The sequence below is a fragment of the Astyanax mexicanus genome, chromosome 13, assembly GCF_023375975.1.
Source record: "Astyanax mexicanus isolate ESR-SI-001 chromosome 13, AstMex3_surface, whole genome shotgun sequence".
Taxonomy (NCBI): domain Eukaryota; kingdom Metazoa; phylum Chordata; class Actinopteri; order Characiformes; family Acestrorhamphidae; genus Astyanax; species Astyanax mexicanus.
This window is the reverse complement of record NC_064420.1, coordinates 23,994,262-24,020,774: the sequence shown is the minus strand read 5'-3', so window position 1 is coordinate 24,020,774 and position 26,513 is coordinate 23,994,262. Positions and strand designations below refer to the sequence as shown.

Below are 26,513 nucleotides of genomic sequence, written 5' to 3'. Positions count from 1 at the left end.
CTGTGACGATGCTCGCGGAAATCCCATACAGGGAGTAAGTGTAACTTAGTAGTGGATGCAGGCAAAAAGTCCATTTGAACAGTGAGATTTAATACACACAGTGAAAAAGTGCAAAAAAAACCTTCTTAACTAAAAGCAGTAATAGGTCTTAGAATTCACTTAGTACCTGCACCATCTCCACACAAACAGGTGTGTCCTACAAAGCCCCCCCTGGTCACCAACACCCCCCTCCCCCAACACTTCTTGTGGGCCTAGCCCCACCCCCTTAACATAGGTCAAACCATTATTTATTGCTCCAGTTTTGTGCTGACCCACTTTAATACAGTTTAAAATCAGCAGAATCAAAGGCCTTGTGGCAGAACAGGTTGAAATAAACATAGTTTATACAATAAACAAATTTCTCTGTACAAGACTGGGGGGGGGGTATTATTGATTGACTGATTTGCATATAGTGAGTGTCTGCATACCAGTTCGGCTCAGTTTTACTGCGAGCACACTCTCGGCCTTTATCAACTCTTTGGCTCGTTTTCTGTGCTACAAATGCACCCTCTTGCTGTTTATCAACTCTTTGGTCCGTTTTCTGCACTAAAAGTGCACACTCTCGCCGCTTTTAGACTATTTTGCCCGTTTTCTGCTCTACACATGCATACTCTCGCTGCTTTTAGACTCTTTGGCCCATTTTCTGCGCTACAAGTGCTTGCTCTCGCCGCTTTAGATATTTCTCTCTCTCTCTCACACACACACACACACACACACAGAGACACACACACACAGACCTGTCCTTTCCTGCTCCTCATCCCTGATATTTATATACTTATCAAATTAAGTTCAAATTCAGAAATCCTCACAACCAAGCTGAGACATTTACAGTCCAATTTATCATGCATTCTTTTTTCCAGCACCCTATGCAGATTTCCCCCCTCCAACCAACCCCCCCCCCCCCCCCCCCCTTATGTTGGTTCGCGAGAGAGAGAGACGGGCAGACACAAGAAGTCCTGGCTGCCCAAAGAGCAGAGAGTGTGCCAACACTGCCCACTTAACAGACCAGAGACAGAGCTGCACTTCCTTACAGAATGTCCCAAATATACCCAGATTAGATCCCAATTCTACACCAAATTCACCCAAAAAATTCCTGCATTTATAAACATCCCTGAACCAGATAAACTCCCCTACCTGCTTGCAGAACACAGCGAGCGCTGAACACTGACAGCGCAGTACGTCCACGCCTGCCACAGCCTGAGGGACAGTGAGTGACCACAGATACACTAACTAACCGACTCAATACGTGTATTGCTTTGAACAAAAAATCATGTGACCGATACAGGAAGTGTATCATTTGGATGTGCTGCGCCAAATTGTGTTTATAAGGAAACAAACTGTATTGACATGTCGCAGATTTTTGGATGGAGTTTTGCCGTTGCTTTTGTATTTTTTATTTTTTGCTTGCCTTCACTGATCATGGATCGAACCAGGAAGTTTTTCACTGTCTGGAATCATTTAGATTTTTTGACACCAAATAAGATATTTTTCTTCTTTAGACATTGTTTACTGTTTTTTTTTTGTACTCTTACCTGTTAAGGGTTTTTAATTGTATTCAGATAAATTAACTTTTTATTTTATTGTAGATGAAGTGTCGACAAGAGCACTTCATCAATACTGAGGCATTATAGAGCTCAGCAAGGCAATGAAGAATGGGCAGATACTGGTGTGAGTACCCCAGGTGTGTTAACATTCTCAAATTTAATTAAAATGTTTCAATTTAAAATTGTGTTACACACAAAAGGCTTTGTGTAACTACGTAATATTGTGTGTAACCTTTATTACTGTAATAAGGCAAAAACATATCCAAACCTTTATCTACTTGCACTTAGATATTTATGCACAGCATCTTCATCTGTACCCTGTAAAAGAGTTTTTTTCTAAGGCAGGAGAACTTGTATCTAAAAGGAGAAATCACCTTGGAGCTAAGACACTTTAAAACCTTTTGTTTCTCAATAAAAATACAAACAAATTAAAGCATTTTATTGGCATTTTTTGTCTTTTATTTTATATTATTTAACACTTTCATTAATAAAAATGCATATCTAAATTGCACATTTAGCTGAATTTTATTAGACAAATTAGCTATATTTTAGAGTTAGATTAGCATTTACACAAGGTTTTAAGCTACTTTTAGACTCTTAAGAACAACTGAACTCAAACAAATTGAGCAAATTAAATGATACAATTATGAGATCATATTTTAAGTCGATTAAATATTGTGTTTTCAGGATGCTTGATTTCATTTTGTTTACCTGCAATGATGTTATAACTACTGCAGGGGTCACTATTGAGTGACCAACACAGTGTCAATACAGTGTCGACACAGTTTCAAGTCAAGTCAAGTCAAGTAGTTTTATTGTCAATGCTGCATATGTACAGGACATACATAGAATTGAAAGTTTGTGTAGTGTGTCGATACACTCCTTGAGGTATTTTCTTCCCATCACTAACTTTAACTACCTGCATGCAGATTTACAGACATCTACATGAAACCAGTCGCCAGAAATCTCCAACTGAAAACAGCCTGTTTTTTTTTCACATCATTTACATGGGGAACATGCCTCCCCAACAAAATAGCCTTATAAAATATTATTAGTATGTAAAATGTTAAGAAATATTAAAATTTAAATGTAGGCTTTCAGTTAATTATGCATAATTACATTTAAATCCAAAAACCTTACTATGAGTAAGAGAATGACGTGTTATGTGAATAATCTTGTTTGTGTGAACCCAAGTGAGTTGTTTTTAGATATTGGACCTGAACTGTGTATGTGGGTGAGTGTGCAAAGGACAGTTAGGCTGACACCTCAAAACTGAATGTCCAGTCTGTAGTATGTAATGCAAAAGTCAGCACCTAAGCAGCAGAGGTGAGGCCAGAGTACAGGTAGAGAACAGTAGTAATCATAGATAGTGTTTTAACTCAATCAGTTAGAAATAGTTGCTGAGGAACCGCTTAACTGACCTTTGCACAGGATGGCTGGATGGGGTTTTGGGTGATATAAGGTCTTGCAAATGTAAGGATCACGGAACTTCTTCTACTGAAACTCTGTCTGAGTGGAAGGGGTTCCCAGAGCTCTGTTGTAATAAATTGCTAATTTGCTGAAGATCTAAGTATCCTGTCTCTCTATCAACTCTACTTCGGGCTTCCATCAAAAGAATCAAGGGGAACGCACTGGAGCAGTTGAGGGTAGTGCTGAATTTCCCAACAAAAATAACATCATATTATATTATAGAAAATTCACTTACTATCACAGCATCCACAATACAGCACTGAACCGCAGATAAAATATCCATAAAGTCCTTTATTCACCTGCTCACTTCTCCTCACACACATGCGTTTAGTTCGTAATATTCTCAAGCTCCTAGCGACCACACAATGTAATGTTTTCACGTAAAGTTGTACGTAAATACAAAGCTAAGGGTGTCTTCTTCTAGATTCTGTGGTTTTTATTGGTATACAAACCACTACTTTTCTTGAGTGATCGTCTTTTTAACCAATGGCGTGAGCGCTGGATCGCGCTGGTGTTCAGGGCTGTCCAATCAAATCAGGTCATAGCCTTTCTCCAGCGTCACAAAAGTGATTGACACCTATTTCAACCAATAGTGGACTCTCAGACGAAAACACTGGTACATAATTTGCCCTGATTGGTCTCCTAATGGCTGGGGGAGGGGCATGCCAAACCGTCACCACGTGTTGCGCTGTCACCCAAAAAAAAAAACCCACTCCAAACGCCAAACTCCATAGCGCACACAGCGCGCAAACATGTGATTTTATGTGTCATTTCATCAAAAAAATATTAATATTACTCTGGGATGGACTTAATTTATTTTATCACAAACAAACAAAAAAACATTAAACTGTTGTTGAACAGAGACAGATTTATATCTGTATTACATTGGGGGCGCTCTGGAGAGGTTTTGAAGCCTTTTGAGACGCCTGGTGGACACCTTATATAATGCAATGTAACTAATCAGTGCTTTAATGTAATTTTTTCAAATTTTGTTATTTGTTTGTCAAGACCCTAATAAACCAGGAAATGTAGAGAATGATTGACTACTTATCACCAACATCCATACACACATTATAAACTCCTAATATAACAGGTGCTTTTTTTTCCCTCTGCATTTAATGTTCTAAAATTGAACTTCAATAACGAAAATTCCCTCTTGGAAGTGAATTACTGTTTTGTCCCAAGTGTTTACTTCAGTTTAAGCCCTGAATGGTCAATGTGCTATATGTAAAACTTAAGATATCCAGTGTGATAGCATAGTAGTGTAAATCGCATGAAAATTAGTAAAAAAAATGGATCGGCAGTAAAGGGTTAAACTTGTGTCCAAATTCACCTGTACAGTTATCTTATGTTCTATTTTTTTAGGAAAATGTTGATCACAGCTTTGGCAATACAAATGTGAATATTTGCCATGCTAATAAAGCAACATTGAATTTGAGAGAGAGAGAGAGAGAGAGAGTGAGTGGGGTGCTGCTGACTGTTAGTTGCCGCCTTAATGCAAGTTGTTTACCTTAAGTTTAAAGTAATTTAACCTTTAGGTTCAGTGTGTGTGCTATAGCCTATTGTCTACTAATGCTAGGTACAAGGTTCACAAGACACGATTTTGGGCCAGTTTTTCAGTCGCCGACAGTTTTTCGTTGATCGCCGACGCCAACAAAAACTCTGCTTGGAGGGAAATCAGCTCATATATTGGCGACTAGGGCTGCGTCCAGACACTCCAAAAGTGTCTTCTTTTTCCTAACGAACCTCCTCCTCTCCTCCGTGACCCGGAAACTGGTTCCTTGACGTCATCTTATCAAATACTGTAGGAGACAAAAGAAGCCACTTAAAATCCTCCTCGAAGAGGCTTGTTATTTGTTTAATTACATTCCATTAAATCATTTTTCACTATTAAAAAAAATAATATTGAAGCTGTGATTGGCTGGACAGTATCTGGCATGTGCTGAAAGTGAGGGTTGTGATTGGCTCAGTTCATCGGTAGTCAACATCCTATCTAAAAGGGATCAGCTGTTTCCCATTTCCCCAGTTACAGCTCATTCCCTCCGTTCCTCCTCCTCCTTCTTCCGGAGTAGGAAAGGAGGAGTAGCAAAGGTTTCTGGCCCTAGAAGTCAGGAGCAGCGGCTACATACAGCCAATGAGATCACAGAAAGAGAACCGAGGGGGCCCAAATCACACCAAAGCTGTTTATGGCGAGTCTGACCACCCTACCATTCCCCCTGTTATATCAGTAAATGACTCTAGAGGGAGCCCACAAGTGAGTCCTCTATGAATAGGGGTAAATGGAGCTAAAAGCTAAAAACTTTACATTAAAAATAATTATGAACTAATTGTTCTGCATATTTATTTAATTTTAGAAAGTAGAATAATGTATTTTACAAAAAAATAAGAAAGCATGCCTATATATTTCAGTTTATCTAAAGAAAACACTGTTTTACACTGTAAAGCACTAGCATTACTGCTGATTGGTTGGCGAGCTGATCCTGGAGATACAGGTAGAGCATGTTTGAAAGGCGTATAACTGGAGTTTAGAATAAAAAAAAATTAGGCAGCACTGAAACATTTGACATAGTTCTGTGTTGAGGACATAAGCACACATTTCAGTATAAAACCGATCAGACATTTATAAACTCTGATTTTGCTCTGTTGCTTCATATGAACCTGTTCATTTTGGACTCATTGTGTGTGCTTATTGTCCTCTACAGAGATTCTCTGGAATGACATCAGTAGTTTTCGTGTGGGTTGTGTTCATGTGCGTTCTCGTGATGAAACGTGTATCTGGAGAGCAGTCAGGTGAGTCAGCAATTTCCTCCAGTGAGGAATCGTGTAACTTGTGACCTCGTGTGGTTGATCAGTTGTTTTTTGTAGAAGTCTTAACAACTGAAGGACTCAGGATTACAGCACAACCAGTCGTGTAGTGTGAACAGCACAATAACTGAAGACTCAAAAAGTCGTGTAGTGTGAAGGTGGCATAACACAGCAGAGCTGAAAGTGAAACTCCGTGCTGAGACTTGATAAATGATCCACCTAGCAATATTTCTGCTGCATATATCAACATGTAAATAGCCTACCAATATCACTGTAGGCTAAAGTGCACACTAGTAATATATTAATCAATAAAGTCAAAAGTCAAAGTCAAAGTGGTTTTTATTGTCATTTCAGCTATATACAGAGTACACAGTGAAACGAAACAACGTTCCTCCAGGGACCATGGTGCACATAAACACAGTGTAGACAGAACAATACAAGTGCAACAGTACAAAAGTGCAGACAGACAATACAACACAATACAGACAAAGAATAATAAATAACAAGACAGTGTGCAAATTATGCAGTGTGCAAAAAAGACCAGTGAGGTAGTAATTACCTCTATTACACAGTGTGCAATAGAGTCCAGTGAGGTAGTAGGGTTTTTGGTGCTTCCATTTTCTGGGTTAAGTGGGGTAAGAGTGTGTGTGCATGTACAGAAAAAACATCAGTTCAGTCTCTGCAGTTGAGGAGTCTGATGGCTTGGGGGTAGAAGCTGTTGCAGAATCTGGTCGTGCTGGACCGGATGCTGCGGTACCTTCTTCCCGAAGGCAGGAGGGAGAACAGTTCGTGTGAGGGATGGGTGGGGTCATTCACAATGCTGGTTGCTTTGCGGATGCTGCGGGTGGTGTAAATGTCCGTGATGGAGGGGAGAGAGACGCCGATGATCCTCTCAGCTGTCCTCACAATACGCTGGAGGGTCTTGCGGTCAGAGACGGTGCAGGTCCCAAACCAGGCAGTGATGCAGCTGCTCAGGATGCTCTCAATGGTCCCTCTATAGAAGAGTGTGAGGATGGGTGGAGGGAGACGGGCCTTTCTCAGCTTCCGGAGGAAGTAGAGACGCTGCTGGGCTTTCTTGGCTGTAGAGCTGGTGTTCAGGGTCCAGGTGAGGTTATCTGCTAAGTGGACACCAAGGAACTTGGTGCTCTTAACAATCTCCACAGAGGACCCGTCGATGTTGAGTGGAGAGTGGGTGTGTTGTGCTCTCCAGAAGTCAACAACTATTTCCTTTGTCTTGTCCACATTGAGTGTCCTTGAAGTGGCTGTGGATTCTCTGGGCGTGTGCGCGCTTTGCCTCTCTGATGGCTCGTGACAGGTCGGCTCTCGCTTTCCTCAGGGCCACCTTGTCACCCACTCTGAAGGCGGAGTCGTGGGTCCTCAGCAGCGATGTAGCTTGCTGATGTAGCCAGTGACTGATGCTGCATACTCCTCCAAATCAACAGAATCGCCTTCAGTAGCAGCCTCCCTAAATATGTCCCATGCAGTGCACTCAAAACAGTCCTGAAGGGCAGAGATGGAGCCTGCCGGCCAGGTTTTCACCTGCTTCTGAACTGGTCTGGAGCGTCTGATGACTGGTGTGTATGTTGGAGTCAGAGAAATGTAAAGAAATGTATTATTTTTGTCTGGTAAAATAAAGCCTTAGCAGTGCAGTGCTGTGTTTAAAAGCTATTGTCAATGCTCAATAAATTCATGATGTTACCAAAGCCAATGAATAATCATGTTAAATAACTGTGATCTCAATATCAATCAAAAATAATTGTGATTATGATTTTGCCATACATTTTTACCAGATGCAGAGAGAGAGAGAGAACAAAAAAACAATGAGCTATTCCTCTCCAATGCTTGTAGATGTGTTTGAGGGTCGTGAGAAGGCTGGGGAGAGAGAAAATGGAAGGGGTAAGTGAGGGAAATGCAGAGGAGTTGTTATCAGAGGATCCAGGACTGTGGCCAGACAAGCTAACTGCTCAGCAGAGAGAGACTCTAGATTGCAGACTGGCTAGTGAAAGTTAAGACCTGACCAAAGTCTCACCCAAAGACAAGTAAGGCAAAGCATTCCCTGACTATTTTCAATGTCAAGTCGGCCAGTGGGTGTGAGAAGATTAGAAGATTTGATTTGATTTGATTCTGGGTGTACAGTTGTCAGTACGTTTAATTCTTTTGACTTTTCATCAAATGTACAGAACTTTAGACTACACAAAAATCATATTTTCCCAGCTTAATACATTTTTTTTGCAAAAGTAAACAGCCATATGTTCTGTCTATCCTTTCATAATCAAACACTGTATAATCAGCTATGTTCCTAAAGCACTGCAGAAACTATAGTTATAGAGTTCAGAGTGATAGAGTTTAGCCTCTGTGTTTGAGAAATGCGTTTTTTATTGTAAAAATAGATTTATTTTGCCCCAGACAGAAGTAAAGCCCATCATATTTAAACAAAAACTAGAATAAAATATTTGACACGCTGAGTATGATGAACCGATTATAATGTTTTATTTACTGGTTATTGATTACTGATGAATTCTAATAAAACAAGATAATAAAAAGTAAGGCTATTCAGGTAGCATTTACATTCTGATGTAAAAAAAATTAAGATAATTAGATAATTGTGATTCAATGAGAGTTTTATTGAAGTTGCAAAGTTCAGTGACTGCAGCACAAACTTTTAAACAGAAAAATCTGTGGCAATAAGATACATGTTAGTGTGCTACAATTAAACCAATTGCTGACAAGTGAACTGATTTTATATATGACTCTAACTGTGTTCCCACATACAATTTTGTGTTTTTTTCAGTCTGTTCAGGTTAATTGCATACAGACAGTTTACACTTTGGGCCAGAGGACACTTAGGCCGGAGAAACCAGATCCTTATCCCAGCGTGTGTGGTCACACCCATTAGGGCTGTTTTTCCATCACCAGAATACCATGGCTTTGAATTTTATGACATTTAAAAGTTAATTTGCTGAGGCATTAAGTCAAATTAATTAGAATTTTGTGGTAACTTACAGTATATAACACAAGATAAAACGCTATATTTCAAGATGATTTTTTTTCTCTTTCAGTGAGTTTTTTCAGGCAGTGATGAGGCAAATCTTCTCAGATGTCTTGCCAGGTTTTTGAACACCAGGGTGACAGTTGTCCTAGTTTAAGCTGTTGTAGGGCAGCAGGATGCATGGACTTGCACACAGACCTGCACCTGCTGATCACACTAGACACAGTGTCTTTTCTGAAGGTACAGTCCTTGTCCACCTTTCTATGTGTGACCACAAAATATTAAGCACTTTCTTTTCTTCACTTCTTCTTAAGCCTGATCGCACTTCCTTTACAGGTGCTAACACAGTACCAGAGATGGTTTGTTATTTTTCTTATCCAATCATATAGTTCCTCATTGTGGAATTTTTCAGTAACCTCTTCTTTACAGACTTTTCACAATGTGCCACAGGTCATATTCATGTATGTTTGTGTGTTTTAGTCGCAGACGGGTTTCTGCACAGACGGGTTGCAGTCAGTGGCGATCCCAGATATAGACACACAAATCTTCGACAGACATCTCTCTCTCCATATCTTCAACCTCCAGCCAGTAGCTGTTCTTCACTTCTGGGACTTCTGTGCTAGCACCAAGTCTGACCTAGTATCCAGAACAGGGAACGTTCCATATGTTGCATTGTGGCCAGGGCTGTCATATCTGCAGTCTCCACACACCACCAGTTGTTTATCATACATTGCAGCTAGCACACCTTCGTAGTGTGTTGTCCACACCTCTTTTACCTCAGGGATGAAATAAGACTTCTGAATGTTAAACCATTCTCTCTTTGACAGGGAGTGCACTCATTGCCAGTGGCAAAACTAGCTGCAGAGATAGAAATGTTGCACTCCATTGTGGTGGAAATACCTGTGATGATTAATAAAGACAAATATTAAGTTCTGAGTCGTGTCAAATGAGTTACAAGGTTTTATTAATGCAAAATATTGAGAGTACAATCAGTCATGAAACCATCACGCTCTGAAGGTGCTCTGAGACTGACAGTTTCTCAGAGGGTGTTATCTATCCCCGCTCTGCCTCATTCTGAAAACATTAACCATACATGGGCATAGGGTTTCCGCCCGCACCTGCATCCTTCAAAACTCCCTTCTGTTCCCAGACAGAGTTGCTTCTCACGTTCACATCCTGATGTTTACACAAAATGGTTATCAGATAAGATTTCTCAGCACGTACACAAAATGTCAGACTAACCTAAGAGTATCTCTTCAAACAAACTAATATGAGTGAATTACCACTGTGAATAATAAGTGTGAATAAGCACATCTAATAAAACCATGCATACAAATGATCACATCTAGTGGAATGAACATGCATAAAACGATTACACTTGTCATAACAAGGTCGTTATAATGGTGATAATGAAATTTCCCATGTCACCATCAAGCCTCAAATGTTTAGAGATCCAGTTATAGTCATGGCCGTCAGTGCATTCTGTTTTATTCTGTAGTTTAGATTCAGTTTTCCTCAGTGTTGGTGGCTGGACGAGACTTTTGCCACAATCCTCCCAGTGTCACAAATAGAAGAGCTTTAACAGTTCTTGGATCAGAGACTGTAAAAAAGATGGACGCCGTGTCGCCCATTCATTCAATGAAAATGAAGCCAAAATCTTCCGCCATGTTGGCGATCCTGAAACCCGAGTCTGCGCAGTAGAGACCAGAGGAGGGAGAAAGACTGTGGAGAGACAGCCTACTCATTTAAATAAACCCACCCCTGAGGGCTGCCTCCACAGAGCTCACACAGTCCATTGGCCCAACCATACAGTCATTGGTCCCACACCGGCTAGGTCTAACCCAGACCTTTTACAATAACCACAACTTTTTAAATAGATCTGAATAACGTTAAAAAAAAAAAAAACGAATTCTGTGGGGATATAAAAATTTGACAATATAAGCAGAGGTTACACTAGCTGTTGCATTTAAATAAAGGAGGTAGAATTACAGTATATTGGAAAAAAACGTGATTGAAAGTTGTTCTGTTTTGCCTGTGGTGTCTTCACTTTTGAGAGACTATGCTCTATCCAGCTATACACAGTCTATGTCTTGGATGGACACAATGCTTTTTCTGTCATGACAGATATTTAGTTCTTCATCTGCCACATTTAAACAATATTTACACTGTCATTCTCATCACTAATAGTATTAAAGTCACACATTTCGAAATCTTCATCATATTCAGCATGTAAGTCCTGTTCCATTGAGCAGCCCCCTGCTGACCCCTCACACTCATCATCACTGAAATATTCAGCAGGTTTTGGTGATTAAGGTCTGAATTCCTCATTTGTTTTGTTACAGGTGTGATCATGACTAAAGGGTTTGTTAGAATTGTGTATTTAAACCCTGTCACAGTGCCTGTATTTCTGTACTGCTTAGTAGACACGGTCTCTTCCTGTTGATTACTGTCTCACAGTACTTATTTTTTCTTTTTTTAGCAGTTTCCTGCTACGCCTCAACACTACTAGCACTCCCTGCCAGACTGCTGCTGAAGCTGCACAACAATTTCATGTATGTTTGCCTAAGCTATAAAAATATAGAAAATGCCAGTAAGGATTATTGTTTTTAAAGTCCTTTATAATAAAACATAAAATAAAAGGTTTGTGTTTTTTTTAAAGCATTTGCACTTCAGATGTTACTAGTTTAATCTGCACAGTTTAATGTCAAGATAAGTTGTTGGCTTGTATGATTGATGCAGAATGTTTACAGTAAGGAAGTATACGCTGTATGGACGAAGTACTGGGATGCTTGCTGTGATTTATGGTCTCTTGTGCAGTCAAGATTATTTAAAGGTTGATCATGATTTTGTTAAAGTTACTGTATACTTTTTAAGTGAAATTGTACTTGATTTTCTTTGCTGAGCGGATTTAATAGGCACAATAGTGTCAGATTGCAAGATTGCAACATGAAGCAGCTGAATGCATTCATTTGAAAGGGTGTCCACAAACATTTGGACGTACAGTGTGTATGTGAGGTTTAGTTCACCTTATTTAAGCTAATGGATGTAGACCAATGTTGTGTGGCCAATCAATCAGCTTGTTAATACCAGTTAATTCTATAGTAAGGCAGAGAGGTTAAGGGAAGGTGGAGATGTGCTTCGGGAAATTTGATTCTGCCACGGTAAAAAAGACGAGTTTTAATAGTTTTAGTGGGATGCTTATCAGACAATATATAGCTGTCCTTTACCGAGGAAAAGGGGAAAAGTAACACTGAGGTCACTGTTAAACCTGTTAACTGTGAGCTTATCTAGACCTAGCTCTGCTAGGTGGGTGCGTCGTTTGACTCATTCCTTATGGCTCACAGCTACTGCTTTCCTAGTACCTCCAGTTGGATGGTCTGTACATCCCAGCTAGTAAGAGGAAAAATTAAAAACAGAAGGAAAAGCCACTTCAGCTTGTTTGTTTGACACACCACTAAAGCTCCTGACTCAAAAACCCTCTCCTTCACATAGTCCTAGTCTAGAAAGTGCTTGCTACTAACCCTAGCATTGCGGCTAACCGGAGGATTCTCACGCTTCAGCACCGCTAGCCAATCCCCGAAGAACAGCTGTCCGCTTAAGAGGCGAGGTATGAAAGTGAACAATCTTTTTCTGATTCTTCATCCTATAAAATTCATTGCTACACCCAGGGCGATACAAAAGTGGCCCCCAAAAGTGGCATCAGTTATTGGTTTGGCTTTTATCATCCATTCAGGAACTAATGTAGGCTCATGGCTAATGACCTCACATTCAGTGCTGGGACAAGATGACAACTCAGTTTCACTGACAACTGTTAAACTTATAAGATTTGTTAGAGTGAAAATACATCTTGTAAATCATATTAAATATTGTAAGTGTTTAATGTCCACTTTAAGGCCTTATTTATTTCTTTTTTTTAACCCAAATCGTAGTAATCGTTCAACCCAGTCTTGCTGCACTCTAGTGGTCATTTGGTAAAACAAATCTAGGTTTTTTATTTCAAATTCAAAGACCTGGGACCCTATCGTACACTCTGTACAAGGTGCATTGCGATGCACGTTGCTGTCTTACACTCCGTCAACTATATATATATATTTTTGCACCTTGCGCATGTGTAACAGGTATCGTAATACAGTACCTGTAGACAGATATGTTCCTGTAAAACAGGGGAGAAATGAAGAGACAGCTCTGAACTTGACTCAGTCCTCTGCAGTTCTGATTTATTAAACAATATTCATTTGCACCAAATATCTGTGTCTTTACTCGCTGTCATTGCATTTACAATGTATTTTATATAAAAAATAATTTAAACATTCACAAAAATGCAAAATAAAATTAACCAAATTCACATTACATATGTTCACATGTCCAATTTCACTTTAGTAGGCCACATCCTTCATTACCCCTTAAAACTGGTATAAATATATACCTACATATGTAGTAAATAATACATAATATATAATATCTACATAACAAAGCGTATTTGTAGCAATAAATTAGTGTGGAAAATACACTTGGGAAAATTAGCTCTGAAAACTAAATGTTTAGATATACACACTTGGGCAAAACTAAAATACTGCAGGCTATGAACATAAAACAATTAGAACAGTACAATATTCAAAGTCATTAATTTACTATAAACAGGTCAGCTTTTAAACAAAACTATCACTTTTCTGAGAAAACTACATTTAAAAGTGTAGCTAGCTCACCCACTAAACCAACATAGCTACCTCTAGCTAGCTTCCCAAGGTCAAACTAACACTCATTCAAAACAGTCCCATATTTCACACAACACACTCTTTCTAGAACAAATAACTAACAAAATTCCTAATTACAACTTGTATTTTGTACTTTCATTGGGTTATCATCTTCATTTTAGTACCACAAACCTGTAAAACAGGGGAGAAATGAAGAGACAGCTCTGAACTTGACTCAGTCCTCTGCAGTTCTGAGAGAATTTTCTAGAGAACAATGTAATATGAAGCTGCCGCCTTCTACTGCCACCTTCAGGCTCAAAAGCGTTATAGCAGGCTTGATCAATAGAGCTGTATAAATTGTTTTTCTGACCACAATAAAAGTACAACAGCTATACATTTTACAAGAACAATTAAACACAACCTCAAATCTTTGAAATAAAAGAAAAATATGTACACAAATATTTACACAACTAATTATACAAAGTTATATATAATTGTGACATATAAACACTTATGTGAGCACACTTAAGTGGGCGTCACACACTCCCGGACAAGAGAAGGTAGATCCCCACTATTGTTAATCTCAACCATTCTCCTTCCTTAACCTATTTACATCTCAACGAGCCAATATGTTAGGTGGTATATGTACTGGTGGTGGCAGGGATGCAAAATAAACACATGCTCCCTGTGGGAATGCTGTATATGGTGCAGGGTATGAAGGTAGTCCATATGCAGGTGTTGTGCTATGTATGGGGATATATAAAGACTGAAAGGTGAAAGGTGAGTCATTGAAAGGTATGTGTGGGGTTGTAAAGGCATTGGCTGTATTGACTGTGGCTTGTGTTTGTACTGATGGTTGACCAAGTGTCTCGTATGTGAAGACTGTAGCCTGTGGACTCGTGGCGGGTACAATTGTATGCATGTACTACCTGTTGGAGATGGTCCTTCCATCGCTCCTTTTCTCTGTCCGTCAAAGTTCTCAGCATCTGGAGGATGGTACGGTTAACCCGTTCCACTGGGTTGCTTTGCGGATGGTAGGGCGTGGTCCTGGAATGCTGGGTACCAGAAAGTTGTTGCAGATTATGGAATAGTTGGTTCTCAAATTCACGACCTTGATCGTGATGTAATTTTGCTGGGTACCCAAAGCGTGGTATAAAATCACTAAAGATACGCTCAGCAGCTGTCTTGCCACTCTTGTTCTTTGTGGGATATGCTTGTACAAATCTGGTGAAATGGTCGAGGATCACAAGAATATACTCATAACCTCCCTTACTGGTTTCCAAGTGCAAGTAATCAATACACACCAATTCTAGAGGTAAACTTGATGTGATGCTACCCATGGGGGCCCGATTATGAGTCACTGGCTTCTTTGACTTGATACATGGGCATCTCTTAGTGACGTAGTCCTCAATTTCTCTGGCCATAAAGGGCCAATAGAACCTCTCCCTCGCAAGCTGAAGGACCCTTTCTGTGCCGACATGGGCCATCTCATCATGTAATTGTTTCAGTGCCAGATTCCTGTACTTGGCTGGGAGTACTAGCTGCTTTCTTCCATTAGCTCGGCGATAAAGGAGATCATTCTCCAAAAACAACTTTCCCCATTCATGAAGCAGTTTTCTGGTGGTACCATTCGCTGTTTTGCGTGCTTCATCAGTCAAGGGCATATTGGACTCTTTTAGCTTCATCACTGCACCGACAGCATCATCTGCTCTTTGTGATCTCACCAGTTCATCATGGCTGATTTTCCACACTCTACCACAGGGCTTTTGAGTAGTGCCATGGGCAACATCCAGAGCAGCAACCCACGCAACATCCTTCTGCTTAGCTACTCTACTGCCATCCCAAACAGCATGCACAACCTCCTCTGAAAACTCTTCTGTACAGGCTTTGGTGTAGTTTTCGATGTCCAAGGGAATACGAGACAGCATGTCAGCATCAATATTTGACTTCCCCGGCCTGTACTTTATATCAAAACGAAAATCTGAAAGCTCTCCTACCCAGCGATAGCCCACTGCATTTAGCTTTGCGGTACTCATGACATATGTCAACGGGTTGTTGTCAGTGTATACCGTGAAGTGGGGTGCATAGTACAAGTAATCCCTAAACTTTTCACACACGGCCCACTTCAAGGCGAGAAACTCTAATTTTCCACTGTGTAGATGGTAATTACGCTCAGCTGGGGTCAGTGTTCTGGACCCATATCCAATTACCCTCAACTTGCTATCCTGATGCTGGTAGAGGATGGCACCAAGGCCCTGATCTGAAGCATCAGTGTGCAGTTGAAATGGTAGGTTGAAATCAGGGTACGCGAGTACAGGAGGGTTTACAAGGAGGGCAATGAGTTGCTCAAGGGCATGTTGGTGTTCACAGGTCCATTCTACAGGAGTTCTGGATGGCAATTGTGGACCCTTGCTTCTGCCTTGTCCCCTAACTGTCTGACCGGGCTTAGTCTGCAGTAGCTCGTACATTGGCTTTGCTATTCGTGAAAAGTCCTGGATATAAGACCTATAATATCCCAGAAATCCTGTGAGTTTCCGCACATCTCCAACTGTTTGTGGGATCTTGCTGGCTAACAGTTGTACTGCTTCCAGGTCTCTGGGGTCAATCCTCACCCCCTGAGCAGACACCAGGCGACCCACATATCGGACCTCCTGCCGGAAAAACTCACACTTCTCAGGCCTGAGCTTCACCCCATGATGTTGTAGAGCCTGTAGAACTTTGCGCATTCCTTCTATGTGCTCCTCGAAGGACTTTGCATAACAAAGAACATCATCGAGATATGGGATGCAACATTCATCTCGTAAGGGTCCAAGCATCTCCTCCATACTCCGCTGGAAGGCTGCTGGGGCGTTGGTCAGGCCAAACGGGACCCGAACCCATTCATAAAGTCCCCATGGAGTGATGAAGGCAGTGAGGGGTCTGGAGTGTTTGTCAATAAACCCCTGATGGTAGGCTTTCCCCTGATCGAGAATACTGAACCAGCAATTACCACCAAGTGTGTCGGTCAGATCTTGTATCCTTGGTAATGGATGACGGTCAGGGATGGTCTTTTGGTTCAGAAGACGATAATCAATACACAGTCTTAGGGTACCGTCCTTCTTGCGGACACAAACAACAGGTGCAGCGTAGGGAGATTTGGATTTTACAATCCAGCCTTTCATCAGCAATTCTTGTATGTACTCTTTCACTTCCTTAAACAAAGGTTTAGGGATAGAAGAATACGCTCTCTGAACTGGTATGTCATCCTTCAAGGTGATTGACATTTGCAAAGTTGGTATGCAGCCAATATCATTGCTGTCCCGAGCGAAGGCTGCTGATTCTTCATACAGCATTTTCTTGACCTTTTCTTGTTCTTCTTCAAAGAGGTGGCTGAGGTCAACTGGTGGATGCCACAGTGATGGACTACTGTTACTGGATGACTGTGTTACACTGCTAACTGAAGCGGTGGTCTTCACTTTTACTGCAGTGTCTGTACTAATAACTCTGGCCACTGACTGAACACTACCAAGGGTGGTCTTTCGTGGTAGAGTGATGGCATGTTTTGTGTTGTTCCCCACTGGTACAGATACATAGGGTTTTCTTGTACACTGTATCTCCAGTAGGCCCTCTCCAATATCCAATTCTGTGAGTTGTACATTGTCTTCAACAGGCTCAAAGAGAACAAAGGTGTCTGGTGGGTCATTAACTGGTGGAACTGGACACTTAATCCAAACTACTTGTCCAGCCGGAATGGTGATGTTGTGTATGCCAGTTCTCAGAAATCGGTGGTACATGTGAGGTTTTTCTGCTTGGATGAAACTCACTAACAGCTCTGCTTTCTCAGCTGGTATAGCTATTGTTCCAGAAAGAAGAGAAGTTAGGGTTGGGATTGATTCAGCTGGTTGGCTCTGTATCATTTCTTCCAGAACATTAAAACCTAACAGTGGCCGTTCCAAGGGAATGCTGCTAATAAGAAATGGTACGACAATAGAGAGACTTAAATTCTCCTTCTCCTTGAAGTTAACAGTGATTGGAACCCAACCATCAAAGGGCAAGACATCTCCATTGATTGCATGGACCTCCAGCTCCTCATTGTCATCCATAATTTCACTAAAGGGTCTGACTGTAGCCTGTGGTAAGTTCCTTTCTTTCCATTGTCTGTCAACCATGCTCACCTGGGCTCCTGTATCTAGTAAAGCATTAACTGCTATACCACTTAGATTACACTGGGTGAGTGCTTTGCCTCCAATGAGTTTGGCTAGGCGCTCACTCTGATAGGTAGGTAAGGACAGAGAGAGCTGGGGGTAACCTTGATTTGGCTTGCTTGTCATTTTTACTGTGACATTCTCTGACTTTGCATTTTCACTTTCCAGGCTTTGTTTACTACAGTCAACAGCATGGCTTGAAGCCTGGTGGGACACTAACTGTGACCCGGTCACTGGTTGTCCCTCTTCAGCGACCGGCTCCAGTTTTCCTGACGCTTAGGCTTTTTAAGACAACCCACTGCCCTATGTCCCTCTTCACCACATGAAAAGCAGTGGGTACAGTCAGTGCGGTTACTCTCAAGACATCTTGCGCAGCTGTATGATTTTCCTCTTCTTGGATCTCTACTGACACAATACTGGTGAGATGGTTCTGGCTGTGGGGCCTGTACTGGTGACTGTAGCTGTCCAACTATGTCCATAAGCTTCTCTACTTTCTCAGTTAGCTGCTGAAGCATGTCTACATTAGGCTTTTTCTCTGAATTTCCCTTCTTTGTGCTAGTGTTTGGACCCACTGCACCTTCAAGCTGGGAGCAATTCACATTCACCTGTCTTGGTTTTACAACTGATCCTAACCGTCTCTGTCTCTCATTCTCATCATTTGTAATCTTCATCATGTGTTTTAGGATCCCCTCATCAGTTACTCTACTGTCTGAAAGCAATGGCTTGAGCTCTCGTCGAATGTCATCATGTTTCTGTCCCAGCCCTTGGTACACAGTGTGAAGGAAAACATCCTGGACAGTGCTTGGATTGTATTTTACATCTGCATCAGTGGATCGCGAGGCAAACAGGATCTTTTGTTTGAGCCCTATCACACGGTACAAGAACTGTTGTGGGGTTTCACGGTCACTTTGTTTAGTACACATGAGTTCCTGAAACAATTCCATGTTACTACGTCCACCTAAGTGGGACTGTAGGAAACCTTTGAGCTCCTCTACAGTTAGGTCGTCCTTGTGCATTAACATATCCTTAAAGTTTCCAGCCTTGATAACTCTTAGGACACCTCTCACTATTTCAGCATCGCTAAACTTCTCCCTAACCCCTTCCTCAATCTGCCGACATATGTTGTTATAGCTGATGTCTGACCCCTGGTCACTGATCTGCCCCCCCTGGATCTTAAATTCTCTACGCTGGAGGTATGAAAGGTCCACAGGTATCATTTTATCACGTGTCACAGGCAGGTACTGTTCTGGTGGGACACAGTGGGGTGTGTTATAAGGTTGTGATGCAGGGTGTGAGGGTGAAGGTGACGGACATGTGGGTGGTGGGCTAGGGTTGCTCATGTACTGTAAAACCTTCTGACTAAGCTCAGCATAACTAGAAAGCATCTTCTGTATGTCAGTATCAGATGTGGTCTTAGCACGGGTTGTGTCTGGGGGAACTTGAAATGTGACTGATGTGGAGTTTGAATCATTAACTGTATCTGTCTGGGTACCCAGAATTGGAGAGCTAATGAGACTGTTGTCATCTACATTATCCTGACCTGCTAACACACTCACATTATGTTGAGAGCTTGATGTTCTGTGATGCACATCAAGATTTTCTTTTACACAGGGCTTGGACTGAACATAACGATCTTGAATAATAGCATTAATCACATCATTCAATTCTAACAACTGTGCCATACCTGTATCCTCAGACTCTAACAAAGTCTCACTACGCATGTAAGCTTGGATGTATTCAAAACAGCCCTCTTCGTCGACCACCTCGAGCATGGATGAATCTTTTCCCGGCACTGGGCCCACCTCCTTGGCAAGCTGGAAAAGTTCCTCAGCCGTGAGGGTGAGCAGACTCTTCTTGATGGTCCACACCAAGCTTTTCCTCTCACAGTCCTCCATGACTCTTCCACTCTTCCTCGCACTTGGCCACGCAGTGCAGGTATCCAATTCAGTCCTTACTCTTGGCCTCTCTCTACCTTTACAGCTCTGTCTTCAGTCCTTGTCTTCACCAGCAGATGCAGATGAGCAGTGGTGTTTCATGAGCGTGCATGGTCCTCCTCACAACTGCAAACACTGAAGCATCATCTGTCTTCTACTGATCTCAGGCTCTGGTTCAATCCGGATCAGCTCCTCCCTTAAGAGTGTGGTGCTGATCCCCGTACGGGCCACCAAAAATCTGTAACAGGTATCGTAATACAGTACCTGTAGACAGATATGTTCCTGTAAAACAGGGGAGAAATGAAGAGACAGCTCTGAACTTGACTCAGTCCTCTGCAGTTCTGAGAGAATTTTCTAGAGAACAATGTAATATGAAGCTGCCGCCTTCTACTGCCACCTTCAGGCTCAAAAGCGTTATAGCAGGCTTGATCAATAGAGCTGTATAAATTGTTTTTCTGACCACAATAAAAGTACAACAGCTATACATTTTACAAGAACAATTAAACACAACCTCAAATCTTTGAAATAAAAGAAAAATATGTACACAAATATTTACACAACTAATTATACAAAGTTATATATAATTGTGACATATAAACACTTATGTGAGCACACTTAAGTGGGCGTCACACATGCATTCATTAAATTAGCGTTGGACTTTAATAATATATTAACGCTGATGGGCGTGGTGTTCTGGAAGTAGTGTTCTCAGGTCATTTTCTGGCGTGTTTCTCTCTTGGTGGCTCATGACTATCATGTTATCATGACTGGATCTCCGTGCGCACTGCACAGACAAAATAAAACACCTTGCCCAGAGCCGTCATCAATCCACTGTAAAATAAAATATACGTAAAAATGTGCACAGCAACTTTAAGTTATTATTAGTTGTATTTTTTTCTGATATTTCTAAGGATTTATATTTATGTTCAGTACATGGACTTAATAATTGTAACTTAATGGGGGGCTGCCACTATGAGCAGGAGGTCGCAGGTTTGAACCGCCGCTAATGCAGCTTTGCCATCAAGCTGCCGGCGCTCAGAGGGAGCAAAATTGGACCTGCTCCCTCTATGTGGGAAGATGGCGCTCTCTCCCCACATCACTACTAGGATGATGTGTGCAGCACAGGGCGTCTGTGAGCTGATGTATCGGAACCGAGTCACTGCACTTTCCTCCAAGCGCGCTGGCTGCTCGACAATGCTGCATCAGCAGCAGCTTGAAAAGAAGCGGTGGCTGGCTTCACAATGTATCAGAGGAAGCATGTGTTAGTCTTCACCTCCAGGTGTGTTGGGGCATTACTAGTGATAGCTCTGTCTTAAAAAGGACGCACACTGAAAAAGCTTCAGAATTTAAACCATTGCAGCTGGGTAATATATAAAAGACTTTTGTGTGATTTCTAAGGTTTTAAGTGAGAGACTGGTGCTCTGTTCAGATTGTATTCCTGACCTGCACCCAGTGGTTCTCGGTAGGTTCTGGACCCACCATGACCCTTATTATTTAGAAGTGAATAAGAATAAGAATAAGAGATGGATCATTTACATCATTTACATCAGAGCAATGTTCCAGGTCAGAAAATGATTGTTTGCAGAAATACCATCTCTCTGGGAAGCTGCAGAAAGTTCCCACATAATGAAAATGGCTCCTGGCACTAATATAAATCAGGCTTACACACTCAGAGAAAGAGGAAGAGAGAATTATTCAGTGTAGTGTTTGGCAGCTCCACAACACAGTGCAAACTACAGTATGACCCCTGATTAATAAGTATTACAAATAATCAGTACTGCAACGTCTGTTGCAGTGACCATTCTATTTCCAATAGAGGTTAAATCACTGTAAAAGTCATTAATTATAATTAATGATGTCCTTTATGATGATTCCAGACTCCCTGTAGACCTGCTTACAGTTATAATAGAATGCAAGGCACCTCCCTGAGCTGGACAATATAATATAATACACTATAATGTAATGGAGTAATATTCATAGCTTAAAAATATAGTATACATACCCAACCTGGTTAATGGATTTGACAAATCGATAAATAAATGCCACATAAAACATATAACCAGGACACTGCTTATGGTTGTAATTCCTTTAATAAAAACAAGATGTTTGATCAATTATTTTACATATGTTTATTATTGTCTCGAGACTGCAAACGGAATGCTTAAAAAATTAATAAATATTTATAGACCTACAAGGGTGGGGTCAAACACCAGCACTAGTCTTTCCTGTACAGAGTGTTTGGTATAGTTGTGTGTGTGTGTGCGTGCGTGCGTGTGTGTGTGAGAGAGACAGAGAGAGAGAGAAAGAGAGAGAGCTGTATTTGCTGTATTTTGTAGCAGTTTGGACACAAGAAACAGAAACTCTATCTACATTATTTCTGATCTCGAGCTTCTTTAAGTCTGCCAGTGTAACGGTGTCTCTCCACCGCCGCTGTTTAGAACGGTGTGGTGATTGGTGAAGCGCAGCTGAAGTCCCGCCCACTGCCGGACTTAACCCTAATATAACCGGAGTAAGTGAAAGTAAAATTCACCACAGACCTTTATGCAGCTTCTCCATTTTGTGAGGAAGAGAAACGCAGCTTTTTTTTTACACGAATTTCTGCAGTTCTGGGGGAAAATAAATGAATAAATAGGAACTGAAGGTCTACTCACCCCAGTGAACGGTGAGTAAATATTACAAACATGATATTTTTTTATTAAAGTGTCTGCAAAGAAGTAATAGCCTACCATTAATAATTGACGTTTTAATCCGTGTTTTAAAGAAGAAAGTGTATTATGGCTGTTGGTGTGAGTTAAAGTAAAGTTTAACTGTTAATTAGCTGTACTGCATTGCTGATTAGCAGGTGTAATGGATGATAATATAATATAATAATATATAATATAATATAATATAATATAATATAATATAATATAATATAATATAATATAATATAATATAACAACCGCTGAGTGCGGATCATCAGTTCATCTGTTTTATTTCTGAACTCAGACCGTGTGGGGTGAAATGAATACAGGGAGTAAAGGAAACACAGAATAAAGCGTTTATTGTATTTAAAACGGTCTGTTAACTGTTTTCCGGGAAGAAGGCTGTGTGTGTGTGTGGTGTGTGGGGGGACGCATCCGTTTATCTGCAGACTCTCAGAAGAGGGTGTATCTGAATTCACATCCTGCGCACTGCGTAGTGTTCAGTTTAGGGTCTCTCTCTCTCAATTCTCAGGGACTCATTGTTATCCACAGAAAAGTGTAGTTGCCAGTTTTATACAAACACTAGATTATAGCTGTTTTGTATTTATGTTAATGTTGTTTATAAATAGAGCTGGGTATCGTTTTAAAATACCAAAACGAGACTTTGAATTCGTATATATTGATACCCAAACTATACTTTTTTTTCTCTACCTCTTTCTAAATTGTAAGCAAAAATTGAAAAGTGATAATTATCCTCTTATGATGTATTTGATATATTTATTTGAGTAATCTATTTGTCACTGTGTCACCTTGAGAGATTCCATCTTTTTGGATTTTGTTGGAACAGACAAACAATAAGCATTTAGTTTGTGGTGTTTTATTAAGATAAAAAACTACAGCACAACTTGGTCTTAAACTACAGTTATTTTTCCCTAAGCATACTGCTTCATGCATTTCAGTTCTTTTTAGGAAATATCAGCCTTAGATTGGCAAAATGAAATTATATTTTTATTAGTGGTGTGTCAGTCACATAAAGGTCTCATTCCATCGTTTTTTTTTTTTTCATTCATTTTAAAATGTCTAGTTGTGCTCTCTAGTATGAAGGAGTAAGAAGGGAGGTTGCGAGCCAAGGTGGGCGAGGCCATGAATACTAATTCACGGCTTGACATAGACACGGTGCTTTTCCTGATCAACTTGTTTTTCTGAATATTTTCTTTTACTAAATACTGTAGACAATGGAGGTCAAGGAAGAGTTTCATGTGCAGCATGCATATAGAACTCAGAGAGACCTATTGTATTTCACATAGAACAAGAAAAAGTGGATTTTAGTGGAAGGTGCTCTGTTCAGATGGTATTCCTGACCTGCGCCCAGTGGTTCTCGGTAGGTTCTGGACCCACCATGATCTTTATTATTAAGAAGTGATAGGAAAATGGTTTGATGGATAATTTACATTATTTACATGCAAACTGCTGTTTATAACATAGCAACATTTCAGGCCAGAAGATGGGTTACAAATAAAAAAGATAAAGATAAAAATGACATTTGGATACTCTGATCAGCAATGCTTATTTTAATTTTAGTAATTTTGAGGTTTGCAGAAATACCACCTCTCTGGGAAGCTGCATATGTTTTTTACATAATAATAGTTAATGAATTCATATGTCATGTCTGGTGCTGAAAGCACGTCTGTGTCTCCCACATCCAGCTCTATCTGCGATTCTCACAGTAACAACTACAATACCCAGAACGCACCACTCCATGACACAACACACACTCCCGATCACATGACACGTCACATGACGCCACCAGGAAGTCCCGAGTACTGATTACTCAGTGTATTTAAGGACCATGCTCACACTCACACCTCGCCGAGTATCTGTTTGGTAAATCCTACAATACAAAGCGTTTCTCTTGCCCTTGCTATTCTCCGTGTATGATCTTGTTTTTGTTTTCTATCGACTTTGATTTTTGCCTGCTCCCTTGTGTTGGATTACCGTGTATGACCTGGACTGTTTATTGTACTCTGGATTTTTGCCTACCCTGTGATACTGCCTACCCGTGTATGAACTCTGGACTGTTCCCCGGTTATGGTATGGTTTCTCTACACTGTGCATTTTTGGTACTGACCCTGTTTCTGTTGACTACCCCTGTCTACTCTATAACTTTAATAAAAGTTATTTTATTGTATCTGCACCAGTCTCATTCCTGTCTGGCCCTGACAAGATACTCGGCCCTAATGACAGAGACTGCGGATACAGAGTCTATTAAGTCTGGTTTGGCTAACCAGGGTCGGCTTTTAGGTCAGCACCAGCAAACGCTCGCTGGTGTGACCCAAGCTGTTGACGAGCTAGCACGCCACCAGGTTAACCAACAGCAGCAGCTAGCCGAGATTATGAGTCACCTCCGGGGTTTGTCCACCCAGAACCCTAGCCCAGTGGTTAGCCCTGTAGCCAGTCCTAACAAACCCACTACTCCCGTTTTCGCTGTGTGTAAACCAGAGGTCTATGACGGTAACACTGAGAAGTGTAATGGATTTCTGCTCCAGTGCTCCGTGTTTTTTAGCAACTCACCTCCTGCTTCTGATAAAGCTAAAATCGGGTTTATAATTTCTCGACTGTCTGGCAAGGCTTTGGACTGGGCTACAGCTATTTGGGAGAACATTTCTGAATCCAGCTACGACACTTTTTTGTCTATTTTTCGCAGCGTTTTTGATCATACACGCTATGGGCAATCTAGTGGAGAGCTTCTGATTACCTTGAAGCAAGGTAAACTATCTGTGGCAGCCTTTGCTCTGGAGTTCCGTACGTTAGCTGCTAGCAGCGGTTGGAACGACCCTGCTCTCACCTCCATGTTTCGACACGGACTTAACCCTGAGATTCAAAGAGAACTTGCATGCAAGGACGACTCACTCACCCTGGATCAGCTGATCGCTCTGTCTATCCGTCTGGATCAGCTCCTTTCCCGTAAGCCCAAAGCTGTTAGCCACACTCCTGCGGTTCGCCCTGCACTACTCCAGTCCGGGAATCCAGTTCCGGAATTTGCGCCTGCACCCAGCCCTGAGCCCATGGACATCACACGATCCAGACTATCCGTCGCTGAGAGGCAGCGTCGCATACGCCTTCACCTGTGCCTCTATTGTGGTGGTCCAGATCATCTAAGGGCTAACTGTGAACTCCGGCCCAATTCTGCTCAAGCGTCTGCTCTGGGACAGCGCGTGGAGAGTACTCCACGCGCTAACGTGGTATGTACCCCTGTTTCTAAACTTAAAGAAAAATGTTTCGTGTTGCCTGTTATTATTACCACTCCAACGGATGTTTTTTGTGTCTCAGCGCTTGTAGATTCTGGGTCGGAGGGGAACTTTATCAGCCTGGATTTGGTGGAGGAGCACGCCATACCCACGAAAGTTCTCTCCAAGTCGATCTCCATCCATGCCATCGATGGAGAGACTGTACGCTCCAAACCTGTGACCCTGCAGACTCTTCCTCTCACCCTTCAAGCCAGCGCTCTACATGTGGAACAGCTCTCTCTCTATGTGCTCCCACGCACAGAACATCCACTGGTTTTGGGAGCGCCATGGCTAAAGACACACGACCCCGTCATTTCATGGAGCCTGGGAGACATCACTGCCTGGTCTCCTTTCTGTCGTGAGAACTGTTTATCTTTAATTTCACTCTCTTTGCAATCTACCTCTGTCGAAAGCCCTAATTCTGTAGATACCCCTGCTATTCCTTCCGAGTACTATGATTTTTCTGATGTGTTTAGTAAAGCTAAAGCTACCGAGTTACCTCCGCATCGCCCCTATGATTGCTCTATTGATTTGATAGAGGGTTCTGTACTGCCCAAAGCTCGTGTATACCCATTGTCTCGTGATGAGGAGAAGGCTATGGAAGAGTATGTTAGTGAAGCTCTTGCGCAGGGTTTCATTCGCCCATCCAAATCCCCAGTTGGTTCAGGTTTCTTCTTCGTGAAGAAGAAGGATGGGGGTTTGAGACCCTGCATAGATTACAGAGGCTTAAACGACATTACGAAAAAATTCGCTTACCCGCTCCCGTTAATCCCAGCAGCACTCGAACAGTTACGTAATGCTGTGTACTTCACCAAACTCGATCTCCGTAGCGCTTATAATCTCATTCGCATCAGGGAAGGTGACGAATGGAAAACGGCGTTTT

The 26,513-nt window shown here is 41.4% G+C and overlaps 2 protein-coding genes across 8 annotated transcripts in view; both read left to right on the top strand.

Moving 5' to 3' along the window:
- LOC125780590 (butyrophilin-like protein 2) overlaps positions 1 to 26,513 on the top strand; it is a 430,870-nt gene that overhangs the window by 375,542 nt on the left and 28,815 nt on the right. The window lies entirely within an intron of this gene.
- The window catches only part of LOC111188233 (butyrophilin-like protein 8), a 417,096-nt gene that overhangs the window by 371,306 nt on the left and 19,277 nt on the right, over positions 1 to 26,513 (top strand). The window contains exon 1 of one of the 7 annotated variants that reach the window (XM_049463215.1): positions 22,170 to 22,321. The exons of the other annotated variants lie outside the window; for them this stretch is intronic. The gene's annotated coding sequence lies outside the window, so the exon portion shown is untranslated. Of the gene's footprint in view, positions 1 to 22,169; positions 22,322 to 26,513 lie in introns of those variants that run through there. 7 annotated transcript variants of the gene reach the window in all.